The 11748-nt window shown below is 41.7% G+C and overlaps 1 long non-coding RNA gene across 4 annotated transcripts; it reads right to left on the bottom strand.

Moving 5' to 3' along the window:
* Nucleotides 1–462: 462 nt before the first annotated feature.
* On the bottom strand, nucleotides 463–11236 carry LOC106003985. Of its 4 annotated transcripts, XR_006608625.1 has the most exons (5): nucleotides 7448–9518; nucleotides 4211–4315; nucleotides 2631–2822; nucleotides 2208–2406; nucleotides 463–1738 (listed from the first exon to the last, which is right to left on the bottom strand). It is a non-coding gene; the product is annotated as an uncharacterized LOC106003985 (long non-coding RNA). The 4 variants fall into 4 exon arrangements; XR_006608626.1 differs by lacking the exons at nucleotides 2208–2406; nucleotides 2631–2822; nucleotides 7448–9518 and adding exons at nucleotides 10632–10707; nucleotides 10939–11236 and having other exon boundaries at nucleotides 463–1557; XR_001176792.2 differs by lacking the exons at nucleotides 2208–2406; nucleotides 2631–2822 and having other exon boundaries at nucleotides 463–1557; nucleotides 7448–7665; nucleotides 7817–9511.
* Nucleotides 11237–11748: the final 512 nt, after the last annotated feature.

Here is an 11748-nt window from a genome sequence, read left to right as displayed (position 1 = left end):
ATGGCATGGTCATCACAATGCTCACTGACCTACTGCATTCTGGGGGGATAAAAAAATTTACATTTTTTTCTTGTGATAGGGAATGTTAATTCTAAGAAAGGCCAATTCCCATCAGTTAATTTCTAGCCCTTGTTTAAAGTGTGCTTCTTCAGAAACTCAAGACCTAATATATTTCCCAAGGTTTCCCCAAGTTTCAACTAAGCAAAACCATTGAGGATCTTTTCATATATTGATTGGTTACTTGCCTTTCTTTTATTGAAGGCCCAGTTGGATATCCTTTGCCTATTTACAGGGAGGAGAGGCGAGGAGGTTTGGTCTTTGACTTTTTTACTCTCTAAATATCTCAGTTACCCTTGTCTATGATATAGGTTGTAATTTTTTCCTCCTAGTTTGTCAGTTGACTTCGTTAATGCTGTTTTTCCCCCTTTCTTATATGATTTTAAAGAAAACTTCAAGTTGATATCCAGTTCCCTCTTTATATTTATCAAGGTAAGTGTGGCACAATACACTTGAAAAGCAACCCAGAATTACACAGTAGTTAGCAGTCATCATATGCAAGTCTGTTGTTAACTACCCAGAAAGATTCTGGTATCTTCTAGATCGTTAGCATGGCCGATCTGTAAGTGTGTGGACCAGTTACGGACTCCAGGACCACTTATTTAGTGACCTGTACATTAATGTTGCAACTCTTAAATTCATGGTTTCCTAGTTTATTGAGTATATTCTGAATCTATACAAAAAGTAAGTCACTTGCTTTATAATAAAGTTATCCTTTTATTTAAGTTAGTATGTTTTAGACACACAGTACAAATTGCTTTTGAAATAGAGCCCCAGATCTCATTGTTTAAGAAGTTTCTCTTGAAAACCTCTCCCCCTTCTGTCTAAACAAAAGACACTGTGGTTGCTTCAGCATTGTATATAATAAACAGAAAATACTTTTTTCCTAGTGATAGCAAAAACGGATCTAGCTATATTTTTCTGTTCTAATAGATTTTGCTCTACAGAAGAAAAAGTGACTATTAAGAAAGATCTGTGTATAAAGAAGCAAACATGTATGAAGAAAGGTTAGCAAAAAGCAAAATATTAACAGTGGTTATCACTGAATAGTATAATTATGTGTGACTTATTTGTTTTTCATATCTTCCTCCTGGATTTTGATCCTCTCATTAATGAGCCCATTCCATAGTATGAACATTTATTTGAAAGTGAGAAAGGGAAATCACAAGCTTGTAAACAGAAATCCAAAGTGACGCCGTCTTCCTTTCCATAACTGAGACTATTTATAAACCCTGAGTGCAGTCTTTTCCCCTTACTAGCTGAGGTGTGCATTCAGCGGGGGAGAGCAGGAGGACTGACAGTAATCCACACTAAGAGGAGGGAGCTTTTACGGGCTCCTGGGAGTGTGTCAGCATCTTCTTGGGCACATGTCTGGTCTCTGCGAGGTCACGTTTGTCACTGTATGAGTCTCACATCTTACTCTGTTGAATAGGCTCCTTTCCAACAACATTGTGACTCAAGGTGTTCCTCAGCTCTGTGGTACTTTGTCAAGGAAGGGCACTGAAATAGCAGGATATTTTTATTCAGGTGACAGCATGGGTGACAAGGGAACAACCCAAGAATTTGCTGCTTAAAATGGTGATACTAGCGTTACACATAATGACGAGTTCAGAAGATGTGTTTCTGCCCTCCTTCGTGGTTGCTGTGTAGGGCCCAAGAAAATACGGCCAAAGTTGAGACACTGAGTAGATAAGAGAGAGATTAATGAAGAAGTTGATCTTTCCTCGTCGCTTTTTTTTTTTTTTTTTTTGCCAAAGGAAAAGTGTTCTCACAATTGAGCAACTAAATAGAAAGAGCCTCGTTCCAGAAACATAGAGGTCCCTCATAACACACAAAATATTTCTTCTCTCTTTTCTCTGAGCCAGGCCATGGCAGGGAGAGTAAACAGGAGCTGGTAGTTTGGACGAGGCTCTGCCTCCGAGAGCATGTCCTGCCCCTACGGCAGTCACGATTTGCAGAAGATACCATATAGTCCAAGATGTCCAAACACTTCCCTGGCCATGCTTAAGGCCAGGATGACTGTCCTCCCACCAGGGGACAGATCCCTGCGGAGGCCCAGCCGCTCACCTGACACCCCCTATTATTACTGCCACCTGATCCCTCCGTGTTCCTCTCTCCACCTCACAAGATTGCCCAACATAATTTATTACCTGTGTCATCTTTGAACATTCTCATGTCCTTTAGCACGCAGCAGTGTCTTTGGAGTCTGCCTCTTTACCCGTGTCACCCTCTCGGCCCTTGCACCTGGCTTGGGCGCAGGGTGCAGATTTTGAGTCATTCCTTGTCTACCGTATGTTGCCACAGATGATCAGCCCTGCTCCTCGAGAACATTATGGCCAAAACTGCGGTCTTAGAAAAGAGATTGGAGACAAATTCATTAAGGACTTCCTACCATTTATTAAAAGTTTGTCAACGGTGAAGGTAAACAGTTAGACATGTACCTTGATGCAAAAGAACACTTCCAAAATGTTAGTTAAAATAAAATTTTGGTAAATTTACTCACATATTAATACTTCTCATTTGATAAAGTCTCTACTCAGAAATTTAGGGAAATTTTAAAAGGAGGTGCTTACCCATAAATACAAAGTGTGGTACATGTCATAATTGACTAATCCAGGAGTGCCTGGGTGGCTCAGTCAGTTAAGCATTTGACCACAGTTCAGGTCATAATTTCAAAGTCCTGGTACAAGCTCACATTGGGCTCCTTGCTCAGTGGGGATGAATTACTCTTTCTCCTTTTCCCCTGACTTGTGCTCTCTCTCTCTCTGAAATTAAAAAAAAAAAAAAACTGAAAAAAAGTGACTAATCCATGTTTGTAGAATGTAGGAATAACCAAGTGAATAGAAGAGTGTTAATAGGCAAAAACAAGAAATATTGTGTTGAATACTATGCAATATAGGTTTATAGGTTTTCTGATAAAGGAAATGGTTGTCATTTGGTGAAAACAAAATCAAAATTCAATATTATAAAGTAAGTACAATTTCAGTGGATAGCCCTGCAACATGTAAATGTAGGCAAACAAGCATAAGCATACCACCTAGTGGGTGGAGGCTATTTCAGGTCATTTTTATATTTTTTAATATTTTTCTTTATTTTCTATATTTTCCTTAATGGGCACTTATTATTCTTAAAAGGAAATAGTTTATTTTAAAAATGTTACAGACAGCAAGTGCAGGGAGTTTTAAAGATTGACATCACTTTGGACTGGGGCACTTTGGGGAGAGCTCCTTGGGTAAATAGAGTCCGAGCCTGATGAATGCACCTTAAATTGGAAGAAAGCTGGTAAAATGTTTAGTAGGTCAGTAACCTGGCAGGAATGAAGAGGAATTAAATGCTACTTAAAGCATTGTGAAACAGTTTTTAAATTAAGTTTTGTAAAGACACACACAGTCTCTGGGGCTCTGTGGTTTCTACTCAGCTTTGCTGTTGTAGTTGTAAATAGGCCAACAGTAGGTGAGGGAGGCTGCGTTCCAGTAAGACCTTATTTACAAAAACAGTTACTTTTAGGTTCCATGATTTCTACTATTCAGTTATACGTTGTATGCCCATTTGGGTTGTAGCATAATCTCCCTTTTTACCCCAATCCTTCAGCAAACAGCTTAACATTTACTACACAACACCTGTGAGGCCAGGCTGGGGCTCTCAGTTCTGGAATGCAGGCATGAGGTGTGGTGACAAGCCCCTGGGGGCGGGGGAGGGGCACAGAGGGACAGAACAGTCCTAGGAGGACAGGTGAGGCAGAGAATTGAGTCAGAGCTGGGAAGCAGGAAATGCAAAGTCTCCACAGGATCCTGAGGTGACCCTGTGCACTTAAGGGGAGTGGGGGACCCAGAGGCACCTCCGCGTGGCAAATGCTTGGGTTCCACAAGAAAAACAAAAGCTTCCCTCTCAAAGGTTCACAGCACCCCTGCACAAAAATACAGGAATGCTCTGTGAAAACAGTGCCCGTGCACAGCGCAGATGGCAGTCCTCACCCAACTGCTGGAAACAGCCAGAATCCAACACAACAGCAACAAGGCATTTCCACTTCCTGTAGTACCTTCTGACCCCCGGCTCCAGGGATCCAGCTAGACCAGCAACCTATGTAGATCCTATTCTCATTTTTCAGTACTTGAGCTTTCCAAGACATGAGTTCAGGATTTACATGAGGTACCTGCTGCTGTCTTCCTGATTGGTTTGCAGAGTCTGAGGCTTTACACTGTTGTCTTCTTGAGGATGTAAATGGATCATCTCTTTAGGTTTCCCATCTGTATTCTTGCTAATGGGCAGAAAAGGAAAAATAGGAAAATAGCTTAATTATATACATTTCAGTCTTGGAAGAAATTCGTCCGTGGCTTTCACTTTGAAATTTAGGGCAGACTTTATCTAAGTTTCTGAAATCTTTGTGAGATACGTAAAAGGAAAACATAACCAGATCCCACCTTTCAAGACTAAGTCAAAACTTGAAGGAGAAAAAGCTGTGAAAACCACCCTGTACATTGTGTCAGAAGAGCCTGAATTCTTACAGAGAAGTGTCCCTGCCTAAAGCAATACTTCCTTCCAAAGCAGCTCTGACTGGCAAATAACCTTTTACCGCTGGATTGTGATATTGAAGCCTCACAAGGTCAGGGACTCTGCACAGTGGGTCTGACTCAAAGCTTCCTCTTCTGCTTTAGTGAAGGTAGAAGTTCTGTGTTCTGTCCAATTAACGTCCACAGTTTGGAGAGCAGCAGTCCTTGTCATGAAGCATAGGAAGACTGACAGTATTTCCAAGGATTTAATGCTTTGAGACACCAGTAACGATCACATTTGAAGAACCATAGCTCACGTTTTCTTTCTTTCTTTCTTTCTTTCTTTCTTTCTTTCTTTCTTTCTTTCTTTCTTTCTTTTTCTTTCTTTCTTTTTCTTTCTTTCTTTTTTAAGATTTTATTTATTTATTTGACAGACCGAAATCACAAACAGGCCGAGAGGCAGGCAGAGAGGAGGAGGAAGCAGGCTCCCCTGCTGAGCAGAGAGCTGGATGGCGGGGATCCATCCCAGGACCCTGGGATCATGACCTAAGCTAAAGGCAGAGGCTTTAACCCACTGAGCCACCCAGGTGCCCCAATAGCTCACATTTTCTGACCTTCATCCTAAGTGAAGTACTGTGTTAAGTGAGCTTGGAACTACTGTCCCTATTTCACAGACCAGGAAAATGAAGTTCAGAGAAGGGAAGTGTCTCCCTGGGGGTTTCATAGCCAGTAGGTGGGAGTGAACACAGCTCTCACTGTTCACAAGTCTTGGGATCTCACGTGGTGTACTGCTCTGCCTCTTCAAGGGCCAAGTAAGCACTTCTCTGTACAGAAAATGAGACATGATGCATCCTGGTACCTTTAGGTTTTGAGTATGTGTTGGTATTAGGGATTTCAGGGTGGAAGCACAGTTAAGTCACTTGGCCACTTGCCAGTACTTCATTACTCAGTTACTCTTTACCCTTTCTTAGAAATTACAAGGAGGGCATCCCTTAAGACAAAGAGCAAGAGTGAATCAGGAGCCAAAGATTTCAGAGGGCGAGGAAGGGCAACTTGAGGTCCTTGGGTGAGGAAGAGCAGAGAGTTGGACTGGCTGGTATTCAGGGAGGGGCTTCCAAGGAACAATGGCTAAGTGGTTATCTGAGGAATGGTTCTAAGTGGTTTTGAGTGATGAGTGGGACATGCCTAGCCACCTGACTGATGGGAGTTAATGGGAACATGGAGTAATGCACGGATGCTTTATAATGAGTGGTCTTAATAGTTTTGTACTCCAAGCCTCAGACTAATGAAGATTTTAATGACTTATCTGAGTCAGAGGCAGAAACAAGAGGCAGGGATAAATGGGCTGTGAATGGAGCAGTCTAACATTTTTCCTGAGTGACCAATGCATGGCTTCTGCTAATTAATCTTTGTCACAAATTATTGTATAAATATACAGTGAAATATACAGTAAGCAGATGACACATTTTTCGCTAGTGAAAGGCCAGTAATGTTAAATTACAGAACTTGCTAGACTGTGTGAAGGGACAGGAACATTTTCACCAAACCTTACTAGGGACAGAGTCCTTTACAGAAATACTGTAATTTTCTTATAAGCTAATATAATAACAGACTAGCATAAAATATCTAATAACAGACTAACATAAAAAGGGAGAGATTTCCTACTGTTTTCTAGAAGGATACTGGCCTAATGTACCAGAGTAGCTTAAAAAAATTCAGTAAAATTGATAGGGGGACAATATTGGAAGAAAAAAGGAAATATTCCCCCTTTGTACTATATGCAGCTCTGGGTGATACAGAATGAGATTCAGAACTTATGACAGCTGAAATTGTTACTGGGAAGCCGAATGGACTCAGGATTCTGAGTTCCATCATCAAGACCAAAGCCCTAACCCTGAGCAACTTCCCGCTGGTATGATTTTAAGCAAGTCACTGAAATTCTCTGCTTTGGGAGTCTTCTCTGCTTTGGGATAATGATGTTATTTGGCCTATCTACATCGCAGAGTTCCTTTGGAGACCAAAGACAATATATTTTAAAGTATTCTGTAAGCAAATATATTACCGGTTGTTATTTTTTTTTTTTTAAGATTTCATTTATTTATTTTTGTAAGGGAGGGGCAGACAGTGAGCAGCAGGGAAGGGCAGAGGGAGAAAGAGACTCCCCGTGCTAACCAGAGATCCTGACATGGGACTTGATCCCTGAAACCTGGGATCATGACCTAAGCCAAAGGCAGACGCTTAATTGACTGAGCCACCTAGGTACCCCCATTATTGTTATTCTTATTATTAATCCTGACTACTGTAGAAGTGGAAGTCAGAAATCACTAAATAAAAATGATTTTGAGTCTGATATGATAGGTGGTCTCTGCTCACAAGAAGCTCATTTTCTGCCAGGAGCACTGTTAAGGAGTATAATAGAGACCAAGGACACAAGAGATTTAAAAAAAATAATAATTTAATAGAGTGGGCAGTGTGGTGTGGGGGCAGAGGGAGGAAATGCATGGAGTAATTAGACATCCTGAAACTCGGAAAGCTAAAGATCAAGGAGGCATAGGAAATCATCAGTGATGTGATGTTAGTCTCGCACAGGCTTACTCGGAGCGCCTGGGTGGCTCAGTGGGTTAAAGCCTCTGCCTTCGGCTCAGGTCATGATCCCAGGGTCCTGGGATCGAGCCCCACATCGGGCTCTCTGCTCAGCAGGGAGCCTGCTTCCTCCTTTCTCTCTGCCTGCCTCTCAGCCTACCTGTAATCTCTGCCCGTCAAATAAATAAATAAAATCTTTAAAAAAAAAAAAAAAAAAGAATAGAACAGGCTTGCTCCCCAAATTCAGCGTTAGTATATTCAAACAAAGAGCAACCTTGAAACCTAGTGTAAGTATAGGACAATTAGAAATGTACTACCTGGTAAACAGTTGGAGCAGAATCCTGTGATGGAGGAGAGGGCTAGTTATAGCCATCAGGTCCTTCAGTTCCGGATCACACCGCCACCGTGAGAAGACGCCACTAATTACAACACTGCTTTCAGCTGGACCCTAACCACCACCTCAGGCCGGTGACTTGGATTTATAGCTGCACTTTTCCCTGCTAACACCACTTCTGGCCACTTCACTCCTCACTTGCTGGTTATACAAGGCATACAAAAAGTAATTTAAAAAAATAAGCAGTTTGAAGACTTATAAGAATTTAAACTTAGACAAACTTAGAAAGGCTATATTATCTATACACCCATAGACATGACCTCACTTTAAAGCCCTCCCAAATGGGACTCACCTAATCGTATTAAATTTGGCGTCTCCCCCACACCCATGTTCCCGAGCTCCCTTACTCTGCTCTGTTTTCTCCTAGTCTTTATCCCCTTTATTATAATTAATTATGTGTCTCGTTTGTGCTCTCTCTCCCGTCACTGGAATGAGAACTCCCTAAAGGAGTCCATCTTCACTAATGGACACTCACACCAGCCTCAGAACTGTCCCTGGGACAGAGCAGTTGCTCAAGTATTTACAGAATGAAATGAGTGTGCTAAACATTCCCTCAGAGGGCTATCACAAAATGAAACTGGGCAGGCCTGGTTTGATCCTGCAGCTCCCACAGAAGAACAGGCCGTTCCTTCTACACTGTTCTGTCAGTCTTAGGGCACTGACATAAACTGCTCTGCTGGCAGGGCAAGAGCCAAAGTCCCCTCCACTTCTATTCTGTGCCTCATATGACTTCCCTCTCATTTCTGTGAGAGGGCTTCCCTGCCCTTCCTGTGAGGAAAGCTTGAGATCCAGATAAGAAGCCACAGCTCAGCTCCATAGTCTATCAGCTTCACCATACATGGACATAGAACAATGATTAATCACCCAGTTGCTTCCAAGAGAAGGACCTTGGAGATTCTGATTATTTAAACTCAGCACTTCCTCCTGTTAGTTATATATAATTTCTAACATGAAAACAAAACATTTTCTTATAGTAATCCACTCATTATCCCAAGAAGTGAAACAGGGGCCCAAAAAATAAAGGCTTAGAGAAGTTTTAAAATGTTTATGGATCACTATATGATAGGTTCGATAGTGGGTTACTTTACTGGTTGGGGGTTTGCTCCCTGAGCTTTTGGGTTAGGGAAGACCATAATCTTCTTCCCCACCCCATCCCTGGTTGCTGCTGCTCACAGAAGGCTCGTGCGAGGCCATCACACGTCACACTCGGAAAGAACATGGCAACAACAGGAGGCGGATTTTAAGACATGGAGCGTATGAAGAAATGGTGTGCGATCTGAGGGTGTTTTGATGAGACAGGATAATCATTTCTAAGGAAATGATTTTTATGAAATGGATATCGAATCTTTTTTATGCCTGTAGATAATAATATGAGGAAATAATCTTAAGTTACATGAGGGAAACAATAGCTAGGATTGGGAATTCGAGCCCTCAGTTGATGAACTAAGAACAGGACCTGGGAAAACTGAATGGAGTCGTTGGGAGAAGGGAGGAGGGGCGAGACTGTCGTAAATGTCTCTAAGAGAAAGAGAATCATTTGCCCTGGCTGGTTTTACCTGGACAGTGGTCTGGAAATAGAAAATTAGAATCCCCAACTTTCATTCAGCCTCAATTTTTTAAAAAGCCTAATTTTTTAAAAAAGTGACTCACAAACGATAGCACTAAAAAAATGTTAAGGGGAAAAGCTTATTGACACAAAGACTTTTGCTTATATAAAGTATCAGGGCTACTTTCACTTTTTTTTTTTTTAAATAATGAAGAAGAGCGATGTGTGTTTATCTGTCAAACCACAACATACAGAGAATATTACTTAGGAAGGCTAAAGATTGAACTTAAATGTAAATCTCTACTAATTATTTTATCATGAAATGGAGTTCCTGACTAGATTGTAGGACCCTTGGCTGTGATATTCTGCTTTTAAAACACGTACCCTGGGGCGCCTGGGTGGCCCAGTGGGTTAAGCCTCTGCCTTCAGCTCAGGTCATGATCTCAGGGTCCTGGGATTGAGCCCCACATCGGGCTCTCTGCTCAGAGGGGATCCTGCTTCCCCTCCTCTCTCTGCCTGCCTCTGCCTACTTGTGATCTCGGTCTGTGTCAAATAAATAAATAAAATCTTAAACAAAACCAAAAACATGTACCCTGGCATCCTGTGTGAAGTAGCAACTTTAGTTTCTGTCAGGCTTGTTTTTGGGGACTGTGTGTGTGTGTGTGTGTGTGTGTTTAGAATGTTTACTGAAGCAAACTGCTTGAAGGTGTGAGCTATGTCTCATGGGTATAGAATTTGCTTATCACCGTTGAACATTGATCTTACTGACTTTGACCTCACAGATGTTGTTTTAAATACATCAGCGAATACAAAAGCTGAATGCCTTCTCTTCCTGGTCACAAATGTTTATTTAGATCTAATCCTTGGAAGGTTTTAGCAAGTTTCAAAATTAGGTGGGTTTATAAAATATTTACTTTTTAATGCCCTGTAAAAAGCCTCAGTTCTCAGTGGGTTAAGCCTCTGCCTTCGGCTCACGTCATGATCTCAGGGTCCTGGGATGGCATCAGGCTCTCTGCTCAGCCGGGAGCCTGCTTCCTCCTCTCTGCCTGCCTCTCTGCCTACTTGTGATCTTTCTCACTGTCAAATAAATTTAAAAAATAAAATAAAATCTTAAAAAAAAAAAGCCTCAGTTCTTTGACACTAGCAGCCTGTGCTGTGTGGGCCTGCAGGACACACTGTGTAACTTCTAGTGCCTGGATGAGGTCTGTGTATAGAGCTCAGAGCTGGGAATGTTTCAGCAAGACTGGGATACCAAGTATCTCATCAACACTTTTGGAAAAATTCCTCCTGCCTAATTTTTTTTTTGGTAAAACTTTAATCCTCCATAAAATCCTAGACTTTTTTTTTTTAGGTGTTCTTAATATCATATATATTTCTTTTAGTGTCCATAATGTACATCAAGGGCCTTCTTTATAATTATGAATTATTACATCTGGTTATGTAGCAGTGGTTTTTGTTTTGTTTTGTTTTTTTTTTGAGGTTTACTTTCACTTCTCTTTGGCTCTCAAGAGGAGGCAGGTACAGTCGTAGACATTTTCTAGGACAATATGGCTATGCTTACCCTTTTTTGCGCTTTACAGTTATCCAACAAGAGGCAATGACAGATGAAAGAAAGAAGATCACGCCAAAGAAAATACCTAGGCAGTAAAACAGGGTCATTGAATGCACAGAAAATATAACCCATACGTTTTAAACTCTAAACATCTAGTCCCACTCAAGATTGCCAGTGAGTTCTTTAAATGAAAGTATAAATTCTACTTTTTTTTTTAAAAAAAAGATTTTATTTATTTGACAGATCACAGGAAGGCAGAAGAGAGAGGAGGAAGCAGATAAATTCTACTTTTAAGAAACATCTCACACAGGCTTACCTTTAGGAGTTTCCCTCTGCTCAAGGTTTAATCTAGCGCATTAGTCTTATTGCCGCAGGGTGGCTGATAAGGGGTGAGCAGAGCAGTCTGTAACCTCTGTAACCTTTAGTCCACAGCAGCCTTTCAACAGCTCGGTGACGACAGCCCTGGAGCTCCTGGCCCCGGCACTCAAGGGCCTTGTGCTCCCGCCTTGTGTAAGGCCCAGGGAGGAGCTGTCCTCTGCCACAGAGTCTGCCACCAAACCACTCCTCTTAAATGGGCTAAGGAAGTTGGTCTTTGTGGCTTCCAGTTTGTGGGAGTGGGCGTGATACCATCCTGAGGAAACCTCCTGGGTTATAAATCAAAGAGGAAGTAGGGCTCTCCAGCTACCAACACGAAGGATGATTATTCAGCTGTAACACTTTAAAGCCAGTATAGAACCTTCCCTCAAGGACACTCACTCTGTATGCCTGTGAGGATACCAGTCTTGCCACACTATGGCCTGAATTTTGACTTACTTTCCTTCTAACCGAAACTGTAATGTAGGAGACACAGATCTCTCCTTTTAGGTTTCACTCGTGTAAGAGCATACTTACTGTTCAGGGTGCTAGAGCTCCTCATCCAGCCCTTCCCAAAATTTACCGACTATGAGAGCACTTGTGCCTAAGGGGAAGACAAAAGCAGGACAGTGTCATTCTGGCCCACAGCATGACCAACAGATCAGTCGCTGATGATTCATCCTGATTTTTTCAGCACACGGTCTGATGTTCTTCTAGTATAAAAAGCCATTTATTTCTCTCATACAACCTCATTTTATCTTGTGCACTCAGC

Source organism: Mustela putorius, unplaced genomic scaffold (assembly GCF_011764305.1).
Source record: "Mustela putorius furo isolate JIRA1106 unplaced genomic scaffold, ASM1176430v1.1 tig00001012_pilon_pilon_pilon, whole genome shotgun sequence".
Lineage (NCBI taxonomy): Eukaryota > Metazoa > Chordata > Mammalia > Carnivora > Mustelidae > Mustela > Mustela putorius.
This window is presented reverse-complemented; position numbering and strand designations above follow the sequence as displayed.